General features: G+C 57.8%; 1 protein-coding gene across 1 annotated transcript in view; it reads right to left on the reverse strand.

The window, feature by feature from the left end:
- CD82 (CD82 molecule) overlaps window positions 1–10,892 on the reverse strand; it is a 44,938-nt gene extending 34,046 nt beyond the window's left edge. The window contains exon 1 of the mRNA XM_056136249.1: window positions 10,759–10,892. The gene's annotated coding sequence lies outside the window, so the exon portion shown is untranslated. The remainder of the gene's footprint in view (window positions 1–10,758) is intronic.
- Window positions 10,893–22,307: the final 11,415 nt, after the last annotated feature.

The raw sequence follows: 22,307 nt of genomic DNA on the forward strand, positions 1-22,307 counted from the left end.
CAGAGGCACCACTAGGCAGAGCAGATAAGGCCCACCTGGCTCCAGGCTCTGGGCCTGGGCTGGGCAGGGCACTTCAGGCACATCTGTGTCCCCAGATGCCAGGGCCCCCCAGGAGCAGCTTCCTTGCACCAAACAGGGGAGCAGGCAGGTGACCGGGCACAGTGACCAGGGTCCCCGGCATGACTGACAGGTTACTGAGGGATAGGGCTGTGCCCAGGACCTGGGGCCCCTGCAGCCAGGGCGGGCCCAGGGGACATTGGACGCCCCTATTAACTCACCCCCTGGCCAGAACCCAAACCAGGTGAGATGCCTCGACCCATAGAGCCAGCTTCCCTCACCCCCAGCCCCACCCCCCCCCAGGAAGGGGGGTGCTGGAGCCAGGCCTGGAGAATGACAAGAGACTCAGGAGACAGGAGGAAGTCCAGGGACTGTCCCTCGCTACCACCCACCCGCTCCACGTAGATTCACTCTCCCCAGGCTCCCTACCCAGTGCCCGAGTCTAGAAAATTTTGTACCTCTATCTGGAAGTGTGAAGAGCCGAACCCTCCTCCTTCCACCGCTACGGGGGGACTGTGGGAGGACAGCTCAGACCCTTGCCTGCCCCCACCCTCTGTTGTCACTGAGGGGGGGGGTCTCAGACCAGCCTTTCCTGCAGTCCTGGCCCCCAGCCACATACCAGGGTCCCAGGAATCCCTCCCTCCCAGGCTGAGAACAGGAAGGAGAGCCGGGAGCCCCCTCCCTCTGTCCTCTCGCTTGGGAGGCTGGGGCACTGGCAACAAAGGTAGGGGGTCTGCCTGACAAGCCCATCCCCATATGGTCCCCGCATCCCGCCAGCATACCCCACACTAAGCCCACCGGGAGAGAGATGAGCGTAGGTAGAGCCAGGAGTGAACTGTGAGCACGGCCGGGTGTGGCACAAAAACTTAACAAACAAACAAAAAAACAAAGGGAAGAGTGTGGGAGGGGGCTCAGGAAGAGGAGACAAGCCACCCCCGCCCAAGTCCTGGGTCCAGCCCGCCTGCACCATAAGGATCCCGGGCACCTCGGCCGCCTCCGCCGTCATCTGTAAAATGGGCCCGTAATAACACCCTTCCCGCCCTGGCTCGGTCCCAGGGCACCAGGAGGCAGGCAGGACTGGACGTGAGAAACTGTGTGGGCCCGAGAGCCATAAAGCCAAGGGTATCATTATGGAAGCTGAGGGCCCAGACACCCCACGGGGAGGGATCACCCGGAGACACAGGCAGGGCCAGGGGGCAGCAAAGTAGCATTTGGGGAGAGCCGCCCCATGGCTGGCTGGGTGGGGGTCCTCCTGCTGCCAGACCCCCCAGCTTCCAGGGGAGCCGCCCCTCTTGCTAAGGGGTAGAGCCCTGGTCACCCTGCCCCCCACCTCCAGGAACCCCCGTCCCTCTAGACCGGCTTCCCAGTTTGGGGATTTGGACTGGAATGCTCAGCTGGGGCCCTGCTGCTGAGAAGCCCTCCTTGGAGGGGTGCTGGGAGGGTGCTGGAGAGGAAGCATGGGGGCGGGGGTCTTGGCCATGGGGGCTCCCGGCCTCGCCTGCCCGGAGCACTTCCGGCCTTCCAGAAGACCTGTCCAGAACAATAGCTGGAGATAGGAAGGAGCTGGAGAACACGAGAGCCGGGAGGAAGATCACGTTACCCACGGCGCTGGGGGCGCAGGGGGGGTTCGTGACTAAACCTCATACCAGAGCACGGGGGAGACTCACGCAGGGGGCAGGCAGGAGGGGCATTTGGCGTGGGGGAAGGAGCGCTGTGCCCTGAGCAGAGGTGAGGCGAGCTGGGGGAGGGGGGCGGTGACAAGGCCAGGGTCCCTCCTGCTGGCTTTCGGAGTGTCTGTGGATCCACTGAGTCACTTGCCAGAACCTTGGTTGTTTTTTTTTGTTTTTTTTGTTTTTTGTAGTGACAACTCTTTCTCCTCCTGCACACAGAGGCTCCGGGAGCAAGGGGGCAGGGGTGGGGTGAAGGGAGTTCGGCCGATGTTTGCCAGGGCCCAGTGCCCAGGTGGCTTCCCAGATGGTGAGTTCTGCACCAGCAGCGGTAAACACAAAACACGTTTACCCCCGACAGGCAGAATCAGAAATCCTGGGGGTTCTAACAGACAGTCCTGCCCATCCCCACCTCCCACTCCAGAGAAACTCCCTCCCACGGGCTCAGCCCCCCATTCCCAGGCTTTTGTTGGGATGAAGGAGGCCGGCTGGAGGGAGGTCATTAAATAGTAAAGGGCCATCATTAGTTAATGCAGCGTCTCCAGGAGAGGCAGAGTCTGCCACGGTGAGAGAAGGGACACCCCCCATGCCTTAACTTGTCTATACACACACACACACACACACGCATGCACGCACATGTATACATACAGACATACTGTGCATACACAACTCAGAGACATACATCACAGACATGTACACCCATACACAGATACACATGCACACACAAGACTCACATCCACATGCTTGTGCACCTCCATGCACACTCATGTGCACACACATACAGATCTATATGACGCATACATCAAGATACACACATACCCTATATAGACGTACATTCACAGACACACATAAGTACACATGCACACAGACACAGATATATACATGTGTGCACACATCAAAATACACATATACACATGCACAGACACACACACACACATACACACAAGTACAACACCCCACAGACACACATGTCCACATATGCACACACAGACCCACATATATTCACAGACACCTGCAACCCTTGAGTGGATCCTCCCTCGACCTGCCTGACCAGAGCCACTGGTAGGAAGGGAGTCAGCAGAAGGCATCCGAGATGAGCACGAAATACAGCTTTGGACAATGTGGTCAGTGCTGTAATGTGGATACTCATAAAAAATTCAAAAGGGTTTGAACGGGCACCAGCAGGGGGACAGGAAACTGGGGCACGGCCTGTCCACGGGGCGTGATGCTGTGGACCTAGGAACTCCTGGAAGGATATTGAATAACATGGAAAAACCTCCTCTGGCTTCATTCACCAGAAAGCTGCCACAGGAAGTGGTTCAAACAGTCCCGAGCCTGTGTGTGTGCGTGTGTGTGTGTGTGTGTGTTTGCGCGCGCGTGTGCGCGCACCCCCCCCCCCCCACACATGCATACACTAAACTTGTTCATAGCACTTATTTCTGAACGGTTACTTTCACTTTTGCACCAGCTCTGTGCTCACCACATGTTCCCACAGAAGCAATTTCTTTGCCTATAACACTTGTGTGTGTGTGTGTGTGTGTGTGTGTGTGTGTGTGTTTAAGCACCTATGTTCTGCTAGAGATGCAGTTTTTGAAAATGTGGCGAGAACATCTGTTTCCCACACAGTGGCTCTGCTCTCTCAGGTCTCTTACTAGAGAACTGCCCCCCCCCCCCCCCGGGAGTGTCCACCTCCCTCGGTTCCCAAAGAACACCATCAGGATCAGCAAGTGCCATGGAACCTGTGTGTGTGTGTGTGTGTGTGTGTGTGTGTGTGTGTGTGTGTGGAGGGGGTGAGTTTGCTTGACTTCAACACCACATTCTCTAAAGAGATGCTTTCAGAGATAGATGACACTCCTGAGCTCTCCAAGCCTTGAGGGATGCAAGCAAAGGTGAGGGGTTGTCCAGGGCCCCTGGCTGGGGTCTGGGGTCGGGACAGGCTGACTTGGTGACCAAACAGAGCAGCTCCCAAGACCAAGATCCTCGGAGTCCAGACTCAACACCCTCACCCCAACTCTGCTGGCAACTCTAAGCTGAGACTGATTAAAGATTAAACCCACAGAGATCAAAGCCATAGATTCATCTGCCAGAGCTTCAACCGGCACCCCCAGAGCGAGCTCCTTTCCTCCAGATCAGGGGCCTAAGTCTTCAGAGAGGAGACCCCTTGCTGTTTCCCCCAAGCCTTTGCCCCCCTCGGCAGCCCTAACCATCTCTTAGAGGCCTGTTTGGGAGTGTCCAGTGGGGACAGCCATGGAGCCTCAGCCACATTCTCCCCTAGGAGCCTGTCAGGACTGTTGCCCCCTCCCCCCCCAGACTCCGGGAAGTTGAGAAACTTGCCCACAACAAGCAAATATTGGGAGGCAGGGCAGGCAGTATCAAGGACTGGAGACTGGGTGGACCCCAGCTGTCGACATGATTCCAGGGGTCCCTTACTTGCAACTTTAATCCCCTCCAGGGGGTTGATAGGTCCCAGCCTCCTCACGACAGAAGTGGAGCCTAGCCAGTAGGTGTGTGAGGTAGGAAGGGGTCTCAGGGGGTCTTTGGGGTGATGCTAGAAGCTAACGGCCAGCCTGGACACGGTGGTGCCCCCTGTCCGCCACTGCCCCCACGGGGTGTTCAGAAAGCTCAGGTAGCAGCTGATTTTCTGTGACCCCCAGGGACCCCAGGTCCACTCCCTTGCCTCCAAACCTCCGTCCACTCTCCCCCACCCAGATTCCGTTTTTTCTCTTAAGTAAGGGCACCTCATTGGGCGCAACAACACAGCACTCTAAATATTCCCTCTTCCAGGACACCGGTGAGAGCAATGTTTCAGCAGTAGTCACTGGATGGGGCGTGGTCGTTCTTAAAAGCAAGAGCTCGTTAGTATGGACTTGGCGCTCACTGTCAAAGTGCCCTGGCCTGTCGGCGTGAAGGGGAACACATTCCTCCTCTTGTTTCTCTGTGGACAGTACCCTCCCGTCCCCTCCCCCTCCACGGGACGGCACTACCCACCCCCATTTCTCCACACTTACTTCTTTCGTCAGTCACACCCGGACCCCACCAGTGGCTTCTCAGTTCCCTGCATCACACACCCTCAGCGATCTTCTGCTTCTGCTCCCTGATGCTCCCAACTGCCCCCTCCCGTACGCTGCAGGTGGCCAGCCCTTCTGGGGGAGACCCCTCCGGCTCCCGGGCAGAGGCCTAGCAAGCCTTTCAGGGCACCCCGTGTAAAGCCACGCTCTAGGGCCAGCCTTCTCAACCACCCAGAATTCATTTGGAGTTCCATCTTTGTCTCTGGTTTTCAATGTGGTTCCAAATTCAGAGGGTTTCTCTAACTGGGGGACCCTCTGAATGGTGGCGGGGGGCGGGGTTTGGTGTCTTCCACCAAATGGGGCTGAGGAGATAGTACAGAGGATAGGGTTCTCATTGCGCACGTATGTATGTCTGATCCCAGTTCGATCCTCAAGCACGGCCAGGAGAGATCCTTGAGCACAGAAATAGGAGCACAGGAATAGGAACGAGGCCTGAACACTGCCGAGGGAGGCCCAACTCCTGCTCCCCGCCGCCCCCCCCATCAATACGTATTGATTTCCCTTGATTATCAGCTGCCCCTCTCAAATGATGTAGTCTATTAACCCTGTTGCACAGGAGGAAACCGAGTCAGCTGAAGCGAAGGGCTGTTGACAAGTGCCCTAAACACCAGGCTGCTCTCAGGAAGCAACCCCCACGTCATCCTCCCCCCGCACCCCACCATGCTGCTAACCATGATGTCCCTTCCACCTGGGACTCTTGTCCCCCAGGCTCAGAGCAGAACCCAGCAGAGCCTGAAAGGGAACCCAGGTTTCCTCACGCCCCGCCCCCGGCACTGTCTGACGCCTCTCATTGGCTCCTTGAGCCCAGTGCCCAGCCAATCCCATCCAAGATGCAAGTCAAGCGTGGGACCCAAAATTGGGGCAGCCCCCCCACCCCCATCCGCAACTGCAGGGAAAGAAGCCAGGATGGAGGGTCTTCCCAGAGGTTGCCGCCAGCCCTATCCAGGAATGATGTCCAGGATGAGCTCCCCAGAAGGCTCCTTCTGTCCCCCCTCTGACGCCCCCAGCAAAGCCTTCTGAAACCGCTGACTCAGGTGTTTTCTCGGGCTGAGTCAGGGGTCATCGTCGGGCACAGCGACTCTTCCCCGGCCAGGGTGCTGGAGGAAGTCGGGTTGTTCCCCTTCAGACAAGCCTGGGTCAAGACCTTCCCCGCCTCCTGGCCTGGGCGCTGGGAGCCAAAGGGCAGACAGGGGCAGCCAGGCTCTGTTGGCTGTGCCTCAGAGGCCCCGGGACCTGGCCCCGAGGCAGAGCCCGCCTCCGCCCCCCTTCCAGCTCCCCCGTCCTGTCCTGTTCCCCCAGACCCACTTCCTTCTGCATTCAACCATTATTTCCTGAGTTCCTGGCTGCCTGGCGGGCCGTCCGCCAGGAGTCAAGGGGATGGAGGTGGACGGGGGCAGCCTGGCTGGGAGGGTCTAGGAAATGCCAGAGGCCAGATGGGAGCAGGGCTCTAGGGGAGGGCGCCCGGGGCAGGCGCAGAGTCGGGTGAGAGAAGGAGCAGGCCAGGGTTTGAGGAGCGCCTGTCAGCCTCCTTGGCACCCCTTGCCCCGGGACACTCAGAGACCTCTTCCACAGCAGCCGGGAGAACCGGGAAAAATGACCCACCCACATCCACCACACACAAGGGACCCTCACTCGCCCCAAGTACAGGGGATAGGAAGGGGCACTGGCTGGGGTGTCCACCGCTGCCACGGGGTTCCGTGGGAGAGGGAGCGCCCGGCTCTGACGAGTGCCTGCTCTCCTGTACCCACCTGACTGGCCAATGGCCAGCCCCGGCTACAGAGCATCTCCCGAGAGCCCAGTGAAAGGCCGGGGACCCACCTGGGTGGAAGGGAGGGAGAGGGGCATGGCAGAGGCCCTAAGATACCGGAACCAGTTCCCGGAACCCAAACCCAGCCCTGGCCCCTCTTCTCTGCAGTACAGAGTGAATCAGCTGCTGGCAGGAAAACCTGGGGGCAGGGGGAACCCCAGGGGTGACTCAGGGCCCAGCCACACTCCACTCCTCCGTCTAACCCCAAAGACGATCATGGGGAGTGGGGGCAAGTTAGGCCTGTGGTTGGCTGCTTCCTCCCCGGGGGCAGGAGAGGAGGGAAGGGCCCCGGGCGAGGCCCATGATTCCTCTGGGTTTCCCCCGGGGCTCCTCGGGCCCTGAGGAAGGGAAGCAAGAGGCGGTGGAAGAGGAGGGTCAGCTGCCCCCACCCCGGGGAGCTCAATCTGCCCCATTCCTATCCCCTACAACCAAAGGGGCCAAGCTCTCCCTCTTCCTGCCTCTCCCAAGGCCCCTCCTCACTGCTACTCAGGCTAACCCCTCAGCCTATCCACCCCCCCCCTCCAGGGGTGGAGGAAGTGGCCATGGTGGTTTGGACTAAAGGGTCAAGGCCAAGCCCAAACCTGGGATGTCCACTGGTGCTGGAAGCACCATCTCCCAAGGCAGATTCTGGACTCGGGTCTGCTGAAGCTGGGGTGGGGGGTGGTCCTGGTGTCTCAAGGATCTCAAGGATGTGTGTGTGTGTGTGTGTGTGTGTGTGTGACTGTGTGAGAGTGTATGCGTGAGTGTGTGAGTGTGGATGTGTATGTGCAAGTGTCTGTGGCCGTGAGAGTGTGAGTGTATGTCTGAGTGGATAAGAGTGTATGTGTGAGTATGTGACTGCGTGTGAATGTATGTGTGATTGTGTGACTGTGTGAGTGTGGACGTATGTGTGACTGTGTGTGCGCATGGGTGCGATTGTGTGTGTCTGAGTGTATAAGTGAGTGTGGGAGTGTATGTGTGCGCGCGAGTGTGTGCGATTGTGTGTCTGTGTGTGAATGTTGAGTATGCGCTGTTGTGTGTGTTTGTGCGTGCGCGGGTGTATACGAGTGTAAGTGTGTGTGTGTGTGTGTGTGTGTGTGTCTGAGGGTTGGAGCCAGCAGTGGCTCCAAAGTCAGGCCTTGAGAGAGTGGTCTCAAAGGTCAGCCTCCCAAAGTAGAAAGTTCTGAGGTCCCCAGAGACCCTCAGCCTTCCCATCCTCCCATCCACGCCTGGAGACTCACGTGGCTGGTGACTATTCACCCCATACTCCCAGAAGCGGGCAAGGAAGGAAGCCCCCAGCTCTACTTCCCATCCCCTGAGCCCCAAACCGCTGCCTCCCATCCCTCTCCCTCTGCCCTCACCACCGCCAGTGCCCGGGCCTCCCTGCCTGGCAATGATGGGGGTACACCTCCTCCCATGACAACAGCTCTCCAGTACCCGTCACCCCCACCAGGCACCAGAGCCGCGGTACAGAGTGCCATGCAGGGTTGGCACACACTCCCTCTTCACCCCACTCTCCGGTCTCTCCTCCCGCTCCCGATGGGGCCCAGCCTGTCTCCCTGCGACAGGCACCCCCCACCCCAGCTGCCTCCCAGGTCCTTCCTCCCACTCCTGGGGCCCTGACACGTGAGCCGCCGGGTCCTCCAGCCCAGCATGCCTGGCCCAGGCAGCCCGAATCCCAGCACCCCCGGCCCTGCTCACAAACCTTCCATAGTGTGGCACCAGAGCCTGGCAGCCAAGGCGTCCTCCTCTCATCCCGACCAGTTCCCTCCCATCAACCCTCAAGTTTCTCCAGAACTCCTAGAACCCTCTGTGCTGGCCGGGGCCTGGGCCCCAACATGGTCTCGGGGCTGGCTGCTGGGATCCTCCAGGCCTATCCGAGCTGCCTCTGAAAAGCTGGTCCTTGCATCACATCCTTCCTGGCAGTCGCCGTGATCCTGAGGCCCCAGCCAGGCAGCCCGTGGGACCGTGTGTGTGTGTGTGTGTGTGTGTGTGTGTGTGTGTGTGTGTGATGGTATATCGTTCACGATGTGGCTGGTGTGGTAGGGAAAGCGGTGGGGGGGGGATAATGGGGGGGAGGTTTTCCATTGAGCAGCTTAGTAAGCGCTGTCGGAAATAAATCTCTCTGCCCACGAAAACCGAACTGCCCCACTCCCTGCACACACACCCACACTCCACAGCAAACTCTGATCTAAGCCTCTCAAATGCTCAGAGAGGAGTCTGTGGTGCCCAGCTGCTCAGGCCTCCTCGCTTCTCTAGAAATCCCCTGTCTCTCTAAGCTGGTTTCTCAGAGGGTCACTTCTAAGCTCTCTCCTCTCTCTGTCTGTCTCTGTCTCTGTCTCTATCTCTCCCTCTTTCTATCTCTCTCTCTTTCTCTCCCTCTCTCTATCGGTCTCTCTCTCTCCCTTTCTCTCTCTCTCTCTCTCTCTCTCTCTCTCTCTCTCCCTCTCTCCCTCCCTCCCTCTCCCCCCCCCCCAAGCCTCTCTCTCCCCTTGTCCCAGCTGATTCCAAAGTGGGCGACTCATCCTCCTGCCCGGCCCAGCCCCACAGGCCTGTGGTAAGGATGCGGGAGAGAAGTCCGAAGACAGCTCTTTGGGCTCTTGCACTTCCCTGGTGTGTGGAGGCACCGAGCACTGTTCCAGGCTCCCCCAGGTGTGGCCCAGGTGAGACAGCCAGCATCTCTGGGCTGAGTAGCACCATATTACTAGGCGAGGTGTCACTGGGAATGAACCCAAAACACCCTGAGCACTGCTTAGGAGCACCTCTCTCTCTCTCTCTCTCTCTCTCTCTCACACACACACACACACACACACACACACACACACACACACATGAGAGAAGAGCCTGGTCTAACTGGCTTATCTGTACCCCCTAACGATCTTCAAAGGGGCTCAGCAAACATTTGGAGGTGGGCTGTCAGTGTTCACGGAACACTCACCAACCTACGACCCAAATCACCGCCACTAGGGGCCCAGCTAACGCGCTCCCAACACTCAAGAATGGGCTGAGGGATGCAGGAGGCAGGGGGAGCTACACCTGGAACTTGGGGGGATCGAGAGAGGTTGTAACCAGCCTCAGGACCCCCACCCCCACCCCATCCCTGGGCTCATCCCGTGCTCCCAGCCTGTCCGCGACAGAGAGTGACAGTTCTGTGTAAGCGCACCAGTGCGGTGTTCTCTGCAACCCCCCCACCCCCCACCACCCTGCCCTGGGATACCATCACCCCGTTTTACAGACGCAGCGACCACCTGGGAGGGGATGTGGGATCGACGCCAAGCTTTCTGACTACCCAACCGCGTTCCGCAGCTACCCAGGGCCCCGGTTCAAGAGCACCTGCCCCCACCAGCGCCAGACACCTGCAAAACCCAAGGACCTACACTACCTGGAGAGACATGCAGCAAAACTCCTGGGGTTCTCCTCAAACCCTAGAGGGCGCAGACCTTGACTTCGGACGTTGGACTTGGCGGTGTCTTTCTCTTTTTCCCCAGAACTGTGCACCTGGAGAGTTCTAGCTAGGGGCTGCCAGGAGAGGGAGCCGGTCTAAGATCCCCCTCTCTTCTCCTCCCTCCCCTCCCCATCGCTGCCCCTGGGACCTGAAGTCACACGAGGGTCTCAGAGGTGGGGGCTCTGGGGACAGAGGGACAGAGATGGCGCAGATTGGGTCTCGGATGCCCCCAGGCCGCCTTGCAGACAGGTCCCCAGCCCCAGATGCGTGGCGGCTGCGAGGGTCTGGAACGCTGAGCGCAAGCCCCGCCGGCAGGCGGCCCCAGCAGGCGGCTCGGGAGAAAGTGCAACCTAAGCAGGGCCACCTGGGTCCCGGTGGCTCTCCCCTACCTGCCCTCACCTTCCGGGGTTAGAGAGAGACAGGGCAGAGCCAGCAGGGGCCCGGGGGCGCTCCGGGGCGGCGGCGACCTCCTCCCGTGCCCCTCTAACTCCCCCGGATCCGGACCCGGGGCGGATCGGAGCCACATCGAGCCGGTGCCCGGCGGAACCAGACCCACCTGGGGATCCGGAACCGGGAACTGGGGCGCGCTGCCCTAGCCCGCCAGCCAGCTGCCTCCGGGGCCGACCCGTCTGTCACCGGTTCCGAGAAAAGTTGAGCCGGCGGCGGGCTCAGGACGACGCCAACGCGAACTTGCCTGCGGGCTGTCCCGCCGGCCTCCCCGCCGCCCCTTCTCACCTGCTCTGCGTCCCGCTGGACGGTCCCCAGGCCCACGTCGCCCGCTGGCTGCCCAGTGAGCGTCCGACTGCGCAGCCCGGGACTCGCTCGCTCGCTCTGCTCCCTCGCTACACCCGCTGCAGAACGCAACGGCCCGGGCCAGGCCCCGCCCCCAGACAGGCCCCGCCCCGACTCCGCCCCCGACTCCGCCCCCGGGCCCTGCGGCCACGGAGGCTCCGCCCACGGCCGGCCTCGCTGCTCTCCGCCGGGGCGGGGTCGCGAAGGGCCACGCCCCCTCACGGCGCTGGCCAATCCCGCCCAGAGTCCGCTGGGAGGCCCCGCCCTCTTCCCCGCCCCCAAGTGCTTCCCCGTTTATTAAAGCCAGAGGCCTCCGGGAGGGTCGCGCGCAGGTGCAGAACCGAAACATCCCGCCGACCCCACCAGCACCGAGGCTCTGTCCAGTGCGCCTCCGCCAGTGCCCCTAGCCCGCAGGATTGAAGCTAAGACCCTTGCAGGGGGAGGCCCCGGGCTCATTCCTCTTCCTAAAGATTCCTTCCTTCGGTGGCCGCCTCATTCTTCCCGGGGCCCTTCCCAAGCCTCTCTGGCCATGAGGACACTCCCTCCCTTTCCTTAGATTCTGCTCTAGGCCTACTCTTGCCCACTAGCCCTCTTAGGGAGAGTCATGCCCCAGGCATGCCCTTCTGCGTCAGCACCTCCTTAGTGCAGTCCCACCCAGCCACCCCCCAGTCCCCTTGGCATTCCAGACCCGGGTAGGGAGGGGTGGAGGGGGGAGGTAACTGGGTGCAACTGTGGTACACAGTCCGGGAGCCTGGAAGTTTCACTTTCGAAGTCCGGCCTCTATCAGGAGGTGGGCGACCTAGATCCAGGCACTTTTTTGAACATACTAGCAGTCATCACTGATGGGACCCTCGCCAGGGACCGGGCTCGGCTCGATGCCAGTTGATGGAATAAAAGCCCCAGGCACTTGGATTCGCAGCTCGGGGCAGCGAATGGACAACCTAAGGAGGGCCTCAAGGGGAAGTGTGGTTTCTGAGACACTTACTGGAGGTGAGCCCGGCCAGCCCTGGACTCCAGATCCCAAGGCTGCAGCTGCTCTGGCCTGCCCGGACTGGCCCCTGGAGAGGAGGTGGGGGGGGGGTGACACCCAGCTGAGGCTCCAGGGGAGGAGGTGGACATAAGGTCAGTGTCAGAGGGTGGCTTTCTCTTAGAGTAGTGGCTTAGAATTAAGATGGGTCACCCAAGATCTCCAGACATCTGCATGCCCTGAGCCTGGAATCAGCCCCAGGCGGTCTCCCTGAATTGGCACCAGGCCCTTCACCTGGATGCTGACAAAGCTGTTTCCCTCCCACGAGCTCCATTGTGGGGAGGGATTACAGGCCCAGGCCAGGGGAAGAGGCGGGGGAAGAGGGGAGTTGGTGGGTGCTGGACCCCAGCCCAGCCCTGTGATGTCCGTAAAGTGCAGTTGAGGGACTTGTTAGGAATGTATTTCCTCTCCCATGAGCACGTCTGGGGAAGAACCTAGTGTCTTGTGGTTTTAAACTCTCTCCAGTTCTGCGTCTGAGAGGTGTGTGGTGTTGTCAGCCAGTGGGAGATCAATCACCCTTGGATGAGAAGCACAGGGAGCCCCCAGGTAACGGGGACTCACACGCCAGCCGGGAGCCCACAATCAGCATCTTGGTGCAGCCGTGTGCAGGTCAGGAGCCTGGTGGCCTGGGGGAGCCGCTTTGTCTGCATTGAGCTTCTTGGGGGTTACAGCGGCAGCAGACACAGCAGGGACAGCACCTTCTGCAGTTTCCAGGTGGTTAGGGACTGTCTCAGACTGTAACAAGCACTTCGCCGACACCCAGGGTGCTTAATAAATGTCTCTTCCCTGTGGCATCTCTGCTTCAGACTCTCACACCAAGTCAGAGAGGTGGTATGTGAACGTTTGCAAGGACGACTGGTGTCCCTCCCAACGAGGGAACCCATCTTTCCTGCCGGGGGGGCCAAGAATGTAGCAGCAGGTGGTCAGAGGGTGTCCCCGAGGCCAGACCAGGGGCAGGCATGGAGAACCGCTGAGCAGCTGTGTCTCGCATTAGGTTCTGAAACAGCCCCTCCAGCCCCCCAAAATAGACACAAAATCGCCTCCTCCTCATGCCCCTCGCCAGGTGCTCCTTCTTGCTGGGGCTATTTGATTGGCAGAGGTGATTGATCGGTTGAGGGCAAGACAGCTGTGTTCCTTCAGCAAGCGTCCATCCATCCCCCAATGTGGACACTTGATCCCTGCAGTCCTATCTGTGACCCTGTCCTGTCTGTCTCTCCAGATTAGAGTGGAGGCAGCTGAGAGGCAGAGAGAGCATCTCCAGGATCACGACCATGTCCACCTCACCCACCGCCTTTCCCCAGCCCACCCGTCCTCTGCCGCGCCTCTCCCCGTAGGAGCCTATACCCTGGGACCAGGTCCTGTTCCACAGACACCTCTGAATGAACACAGACTCTGTCCACTGTTCCTTAGATCTCCACGTGGAACAGCCTATCCGTGTCTCACATGGTGGGAATAAGGGAGGCAGGGTGGTGGGGTGGCGGTGTGCCTTTTTGTTTTTTGCTTTTTTGGGGGGTCACACCCGGTAATGCACAGGGGTTACTCCTGGCTCAAGCACTTAGGAATCACCCCTGGCGGTGCTTGGGGGACCATATAGGATGCTGGGAATTGAACCCGGATTGGCAGCGTGCAAGGCAAGCACCCTACCCACTGTGCTATCGCTCCAGCCCCCTGCCTTTTGTTTTGTTTTGTTTTTATTGAATCACAGTGAGAAACAATTACAAAGTTGTTGATGATTGGGTTTTGGTCATAGAATGTTCCGACCCCAGTCCCTTTATCCGTGCACATTTCCCAACACAGTGGGGTACCTTCTAAGTAGTCTCAGAGGTCCAGGGGACCCCCCTGGAGATTCTGGGTCACCCTCTGGGTTCTGGGGCAAGGGCCAGAGGCTGCAATGCTGCTTGGGCCCTGTGGTTCTGGGGATATTCAAGGCCACCCCGACTGTGCTAGGGGCCTTCAGTGCTGCACCCAGCTTGGGTGGCACCAGCTGGTGCTGGGAATCGAACCCGGTTTGGGTGCAGACTCATGTGCCCGAACCACTGTGACCAGCCTGTGTCTGAGTTCTTTTTTTTTTTTTGCTTGTTTGGTCTTGGGGGGGTCACACCTGGAGGTGCTCAGGGCTTACTCTTGCCTCTGTGTTCAGAGATCTCTCGTGCCAGGACTCAGGGAAACATAATGGGATGCTGGGAATCGAACCCAAGTACATGCAAGGCAAGCACCCTGCCTGCTGCACTGTCTCCCTGGCCCCTGTGCTGAGTTCTTTATCGAAACGCTCCGACTAGCCTGGTGCCCCCCCCCCCCCCAAGGAGTTAGGCTGTTTCTTGAGAAAAACCCTATCGAATGACTGAGAAGGCCGTGTGCAAAGCCAGCGTGACTGGGTTCTGCATTGTAGGAGTGTGTCGGTGTCCGACCCCAGCCCTCGGCCCACGCATCCTGAGCCCTCAACCCACCCATCCCGAGGCTCAGCCTAATCCATTCTCTTGCTCCTGTCCCTCATGGCTTAGGACTCAGGTGTGAGAGCCCGACCCACAGGCCCTGCAGCCCACCTCCCTTCCTTCACCTCCTCTAGGGCTGCCACCTATGGTATAGGTATATTATGCTCTGGGCTGACTCGCTGGGTCCTTGAGGCTCCAGATGGCATCGTCCTTTGGCCTGGTCTCCCCAGGTCCTAAAAGAACCTGGCGCCCATGAAGCAGAAGTGACCGTCCTGGGCCGGAAGGCATGGTTCTCTTCACTCTGTTGTAGTTCTGAGAGCAGAGCTGTGTCTTTGCCAACACAGTTCGTCCCTTCCCAAGGGGTAGCCCCCAGTTTTGGAGCGGCAAAGGGGCCTAAAGCCCCCACTCCACCCCCGCTCCCTCTGGAATGTCCTGAGAGGGGACACCAGGGGCTGACTGGAGGGAGGGAGATCAGGGTGACAGGAGTGGAAGGAGTGGAAGCCTCTCAGATGACACCCCCTCCCCCCCCCCCACACACACCATCCCCATCCCCTGCCCCCAGGAAACCCACAGGGTCAAAAGAACAGAGGAGTCAGGGGCTTGCGGTGCAGGGCATGACTGAAGCTCACTTGCCTGGTGGAAGGCACGGGGAGATGCTATGACTGTGAGTTATTGCAAGTCACAACTCCCCAGCATTTTTTTTTTTTTGCTTTTTTTAGGGGAGGGGTCACACCCGGCGATGCATAGGGGTTATTCCTGGCTCTGCACTCAGGAATTACTCCTGATGGTGCTCGGGGGACCACATGGAATGCTGGGAATCAAACCCGGGTCAGTCGCGTGCAAGGCAAACGCCCTTCCCGCTGTGCTATCACTCCAGCCCGCAGCGTTTGTTTTTATGTTGGGTTTGGGACATAACCTGGCAGTGCTGGAGCGATAGCACAGTGGGTAGGGCGTTTGTCTTGCACACAGCCAACATGGCCGACCCGAGCTCGATTCCTCCACCCCTCTCGGAGAGCCCGGCAAGCTACCGAGAGTATCTCGCTCGCACGGCAGAGCCTGGTAAGCTACCCGTGATGTATTCGATATGCCAAACACAGTAACAACAAAGTCTCCAATGGAGACGTTACTGGGCCCGCTCGAGCAAATCGATGAACAACGGGAGGACAGTGACCGTGACCTGGCAGTGCTCAGGGGGCTACCCTGGGTTTGGTGCTCTCTCTGCCGGATGTTCTCGGGTTCCAGAGCTGGTTGGTTGTGCCCAAGGTAGTGATGTCCCCTGGCAGGCAGGTGGCATCATTTCCCTCCGAGAGGTTCCCCTGTTCAGGAGCGCCACACACTCTCTCTCTGAGGCAGGGAGAAGAGGGGGGAAGTTCTAGAAGATGCAGTGGCTCCAGAAGCTAGAGCAAGGAGGTGCTTGCTGGCAGGAGACTGGAAAATATAGTCGCCCCCACATCTAACCCCCCCAACCCCGCGCCCCCCCCCAGTGCCTCTCCCCATGGGGAAGCTGGGCTGGCTGCAAGGGGTTCCTCGGGGAGGAACTGAGGGCCCTGTAACGCTTGAGGGAAAAGGGGTCACAGCAGAATTCATTCACAGCCGCACCTCGAGCGTTCGGCTTCCTAAGGACCTGCCTTCTCCAGAGTGCTCAGGATGGAGGCATCCATTCACTGCTCAGGGTCTCAGCTCATAAGCACGAGAGCAGCTATGGCGTCCCTGCCAGTAAGACCCGGAGGTGGACACAGAGGCGCAGATAAGTCAGGCAGCCTTGAGTGGGGAAAATGGCCATCGGAGATTGACCCTTCGCAGCTGACCCTACTTTCCCTGGGGACAGCCCCAGATGGGGCCCAGGGGCCCAGATTCTGAGCCTGTTACAGGGCTCAGAGGTTCTCAGTGAGGCCCCTGGTTACCTAAGAAGGAAGAACTCAGTTCCAGTCAGTGAACTGGGCTGCCCATGCTAAGCCCCCAAGAGGCTCCCAAGAGGCCCTGTGTTCTGTCCTGGAGCTCAGGCTGTCTTCTTGCCAGGAAGTGGTTAACAAAGGTTTCCCCCACCCCTTTCCCTAGTTCCTTAGTTTCCTCAGTTCTTTTGCACAGTTTCTGCTGGTGAATGGGCTCCCCAGGGTCCCAGCCTTAAACCCTTTCAGCTGGGTTGCAGCCTGGGGGCTGACCCCCGAATTTCCTCCTCTGGGAACTCATTTAGACCCCTGCTCTGTCCCCACCCTGGCCCCCAGGTCCAGCTGCAGGGCCCTGGGGTTCACCCTCCCCAGCCTGGCCTTCTGCTCCCAGGGTCCGGCCCTTCCCAGCCTGGTCTTAGGCTCTTAGTAGCTATAGCAGGACACGCAGCTCTCAGTGATGAAAGAAAGTGATGATTAAAGTAAGTGTTTGTTTGTTTGTTTTTTAATAATGTAGGAGTGCCACTATGTACTCAGCCATTGATTAAGCTGATTGAATTGGGCATGAACTCCACATAAAGTAAGTTTGTAAAGTAAGTTGTTGCTTTTCCATAGAAGCATTTTGGTGGGGTTGGAGGCAGCAGGCCACACTCGGTGATGCTCAGGGGTTAATCTTGACTCTGGCTCAGAAATTACTCCTAGCAGTGCTTGGAGGACCACTTGCAGGACCATTTGGGATGTTGAAGGGGGTGGAATCCTGGTGCAAGGAAAATGCCCTCCCCGCGGTACCATTGCTCCGGCCCCCTTCGTAAAAACATTTGAAAAACGTCTTTGAGGGTCCAGGAGGAGTTGGTCTATAGGGTGAGGCCTGTGGGAAGCAAGGTTCTGCATAACTGCAAGCTCTACGGGGTATGGCCCCCAACTTGAGAGATGCTTAAGTTTCTCGGATTTTACTTATCCAGATGACTTGGCACAATGTAGAACTTCTTAAAATAGCTGCGACACCCACTGATGTGAGATGGTTAAGTGATGTCTCCCCAGTCCCCTGTCCCCCTCACCTGTTTCCCCCGATCAGGCATCAGCTCAACCCTACGGTGGGGTTGGATACCCTAAGCAGTCACAAGCCCCCAACCCAGTATAGGTGAGTTGACATATTCATAACTGAGGTGTCTGCACTGGTTTCTTCGTCATTTTGCATATTTGCAACCACGTACCAACGGGAATATTTCAGAGCTGAATAATTTTTTAAAAATACATTCAGGGGCTACAGAGATAGTAAAATAGATAAAGTGCCTGCCCAAGCTAGGTTTGATCCCCTGCATCCCATATGATCCTCTGAGCACCATCTGGAGTAATTCCTAAGTTCAGTGACTGCTGGGTGTGATCCCCAAAACATTAAAAATTAAAAAAAAAATTCAATATGCACCAAGAGTAGGAAGCATAAACATCCCATCATTCCTCCTTGTACCCCAGGAGGTACCATTGGAGATCTCAAGAAAGCCTCACAGGAGCAGGATGCAGAGGGAAGGGAGCAGGGAACAGGAAACAGGGACTAGGAGCAGGGAACAGGAAGCAGGAAGTAGGAAGCAGAGAGCAGGGAACAGGAAGCAGAGAGCAGGAAGCAGGGAGCAGGAAACAAGGAGCCAAGAGCCAGGGAGAGGGAAGAGGGAGTAGGAAGCAGGAAGAAAGGGCAGGGAGCAAAGAGCAGGGAACAGAAAGAAAGCCAGGAGCAGGGAACAGGAAGCAGGAAGTAGAGAGCAGGAAGCAGGAAATACGGAGCAAAGAGCAGGAGACAGGAAGCAGAATTCGAGGAAGCAGGGAGAGGAAACAGGGAGCCGGGAGCAGGAAACAGGAAGCAAAGAGCAGGAAACGGAGCAGAGAACCGGAAGCAGAGAGCGGGAAATAGGAAGCAGAAAACCAGGAGCAGTGAGAGGAAGCAGGAAGCAGGAAACAGGAAGCAGGCTCTTTGGGAAACCCTTTCAGAGTTCGCCATTCCTTGGGAGTCCCTGGGATGGACAGGAAGGTGGGGGCAGGCATGGGAGCCTCACGTGGACCTGCCCCTGGCCCACTGCACAATAACCAGTCTGGGGTCCTTTCCTGGGAGGGCCTGAGGTTCACCGGAGCACCCTGGGGCTGCAGAGATGGCTCAGTGGGCTGGGGCCCATGCTTTGCATGTAGGTGGCCCAGGCTCTGCCCCCCCCCCCCCCCCCCCCCCGCCATGGCCTAAAATACAAAATAGCAACCACGACAAAGAAATGAGAACCTTGGGTGGCCGGAGAAGTCCTGAGGTCAACTTTCCCATCGGTCTCAAAGCTCTTGCAGAAAAGAGCTATTCAGCTCTTTTTTTTGTCCTTGGTGGTGGTGGTTGTGACAAGTTTTGCATCTGCATCTTTGCTGGTGACAAGTTTTGCGTTTGCATTTTTGCTGGTGACAAGTTTTGCACTTGTCACCAGCATGTCAAAATGGAGAAATTTCACAGTAGCATCTCCACGCACAGTTTCTATCAAAAGGCCTGTGAGGCCCTCAGCTGGGGCAGCAGTGGGCCTGGCCCTGGGCCCAGCCGCCCTCCTCAGTGGCCACGTTCATGCACGTGCTGGCCACAGCCCCACCACTCCCGAGTTCCCTCCAGCCCAGCTTCCCCTGTGGCAGTCCCTGGGCTAGTTCCGCGGCAAGGCCACCAGGTTCAAAGCCTGGATTTGACAGAGGCGGAAACGGTGTCCAGACACCTCTGCAAGGAAACAGAGGTGAGAATCAGGAAGGAAACAGACAGGAGAATCTTCTGTCTCTGTGTCTCTCTCTGCCTCTGTCTCTCCGTCTCTATCTCTGATTCTGTCTCTGTCTCTCTCTGTCTCTGTCTCTCTCTCTGTCTGTATCTCTCTGTCTCTCTGTCTCTCTCTCTCTGATCTCTGCTCACTTTCTACCTACTTCTCCGAAATTCTTCATCTTGGAGAATTTTGCTGCTGGCCCCATGCACCCATTACTTTCTACTTTCGCATCTTTGTTTTGTTTCTGGTTTGTTTGCTTGCCTTTGGGGTTCACACCTGGAGGTGTTCAGGGCTTACTCCTGGCTCCTGGGAGCATCCGGGGTGCCAGGGATGGGATCCAATGACGGCTGGCCGTGTGCAAGGCAAGCGTCCTACCCACTTTGCTATTGCTCTGGCCCCTGTTTCTTTTGTTTTGTTTTGCTTGGGAACCACTCCTGGCAGTGTTCAGGGGCTCCTTGGGGCTGGAGGTGGGCAAGAGGAATTGGAGGGGTCACCCCTGGGGGTGCTGAGGGGACCCTGTGGTTGCAGGGATCAAACTGGTGTCTCCTGCCTGCCTGCATGCCAACCGTGACCTCGGCTGCATGGAGCCATCCTTCCGGCCCCTGTTCGCTCCTTTCTTGCTGAGGAATGGACCCATTTCATGGGCTCCCCCTCCTTCTCCCTCTCTCCATCTCTCCAAGAGGTTTCTTTCTGCTGCAGAAACAACCACGCCCTGCCCCCTCCCATCCCAAGCGAGCATTTACCGCCCTCTGCTGGCCACAGCGCTCAGAGCAGCGCTGAGAAGAGCTTCTCCAGCCTCCTGGCTCATGGTCCCCTGTTATCCAGAGAATCGTGACCCGGATGAGATACACCTGGGATTCCAGGTCAGAGCCGTCGGTGGACACGCGGCTGGCTGCTCCTGCACTGCCATCATGTTCAGTCACCAAAGAACTCCCAGTCTCAGCACCGGGGGCCGAGACAGGCGTCCAGGGCACAGCACCCAACCTCCTAACCTTGCCCCTCAGAACATGGAACATCGCAGCTAATTTTGTTCTCATTCCTTCTTTGCGAGCCACACCCAGAGGTGCTCAGGGGCTACACCCCACTCCCTGCTGGGGCTGGAACCCCCGGGGGCCTCCGGCATGCAAAGCCTGTACTCAGCCCGTTGAGCACCTCCCAGCCCCCCTGGCCGCCCTCTGGGTGGCCTCCAGGGAGACGGAGCACTGGCTCCCAGGCGGGGGCTGGGGGGATGGAGAACTTGCTCTCCCAACAGAAGAGGCCTGTTCAGAAGCCGACGTCAATGCAGCCCCGGGGATGGAAGGACGCTGCCTGCCAGGCACGGGCAGCCTGAGCTTCCCAGGCCCCACGCTGCCCCTCTGAAGCCACTCTGCATGCGGGAAGAAAGCCAGGGCCCAGCCAGCGTGGCTCCGGCTCATTGCCAAGTGGCAAGACTGGGACCCAGCCAGGGTGGCCGCCTGCCGCCGGCGATGGGGTTGGGCTGCCTTGTCCTGTTTCATTTGCTGAGAAAGAGCTGCAGGGTCTAGACTAGGGGCCCAGAAGGGACCACCGCTCCCTGACTAGCATTTCCTGTAGACCTGCATTAGTCAGCGGTGACAAACATCCCCATCACCGGAAACCTCTTGCACTTAGCACGGCCATGGTGATGGTGATAGTAATGGTGGTGATGGTGGTCAATAGTGCAGTGGTGGTGATGATGGTAACGATGGTGGAATTGATGATGGTGGTGATGATGGTAGTGATAGAGGTGATGGTGAGGGTGGTGGTGATGGTGATGACAGTGACAGTGGTGGTGGTGGTCATGATGATGGTAGTGACAATGGTGATGGTGATTTTGGTGGTGATGGTAATGGTAGTGGTGATGGTCATGATGGTGGCGACAGTGGTGGTGGTGGTGGTGATGGTGATTTTGGTGATGATGGTGGTGGTGATAGTCATGATGATGGTGGTGACAATGGTGGTGATGATAGTGGTGATGGTGATGATGATAGAGGTGACGGTGACAGTGATGGTGATGGTAATGGTGGCCATGGTGGCCAATAGTGCAATGGTGGTGATGATGGTAACAATGGTGGGATTGATGATGGTGGTGGTGATGAGAATGATGGTGGTGATGATGGTAGTGATAGAGGTAATGGTGATGATGGTGGTGATGGTGATGATGGTGACGGTGGTGGTGGTGGTCATGATGATGGTAGTGACAATGGTGGTGATGGTGATTTTGGTGGTGATAGTAATGGTAGTGGTGATGGTCATGATGGTGGCGACAGTGGTGGTGGTGGTGGTGATGGTGATTTTGGTGATGATGGTGGTGGTGATGGTCATGATGGTGGTGACAATGGTGGTGATGGTAGTGGTGATTTTGGTGGTGATGGCAATGGTGGTGGTGATACTTGTGATGGTGGTGATGGTGGTGGTGATTTTGTGGTGATGGTGGTGGTAATGGTCATGATGATGGTGGTGACAATGGTGGTGATGGTAGTGGTGATTTTGGTGGTGATGGCAATGGTGGTGGTGATACTTGTGATGGTGGTGATGATGATAGAGGTGATGGTGACAGTGGTGGTGGTGATGGTAATGGTCGTGGTGATGGTCATCGTAATGGTGGTGGCAATGGTGGTGATGGTGGTGGTGATGATGGTGATAGAGGTGGTTGTGATGGTTATGATGATGGTGATGGTGGCGATGATGGTGACGTGATGATGATGGTGGTGAGGATTATCTTACTGATATGGTGACATTGCCCACTGTAATGACAATGATGGTAGTGACCATGATGATATTAGCGGTAATGTACTGAAGTCACCTTTGACAACGGGAATGGTGTTGACATTAGCAGTGTTGATGGTGGTATTGAGGAATGTTCATTATGTCTGGGTGTAGAATTATGACCTGTCACAGCTGGCTCTCCTTAACAAGATGACACTCAAATTTATCATTCCAGGTCTGATCTGACAGTTCCAGACTCATGTTTCATTTGTGGACGGCTGTCTCCACATGAGCAACCACACACATAGCTCTTGTTCCCTTCAAGTCTCTTGCTCCACCTGTGCAGTCCCACCTTCCTCGTGTCACTAAGTCACAGCATCATTGATCACAGCCTGAATCCTGGGACGGACCTTCGAGGGCTCACTTCCGGGTCTCCTCTCCTCCCTCACCCCCTCTCCTAGCCCGCAGGGTGCCACCTCCCATTACACCCCTTCTAAGTCCTTCTATCTAAGTCCTGCCACTTCCAATCTACTTCATTCCCGTCATCTTCCTTTTGGATGAAACAACCACCTAAGGGTTCTGCCTATACCCCTTCAACTCCTCTAAATTCTTCCTCCACTCAGCAGACCCTTCAATAAAATGTAATCAGAACCTATCCCGCCCCAGTCTTTCCTGC

Source organism: Sorex fumeus, unplaced genomic scaffold (assembly GCF_029834395.1).
Source record: "Sorex fumeus unplaced genomic scaffold, SorFum_2.1 ptg000007l, whole genome shotgun sequence".
Classification (NCBI taxonomy): domain Eukaryota; kingdom Metazoa; phylum Chordata; class Mammalia; order Eulipotyphla; family Soricidae; genus Sorex; species Sorex fumeus.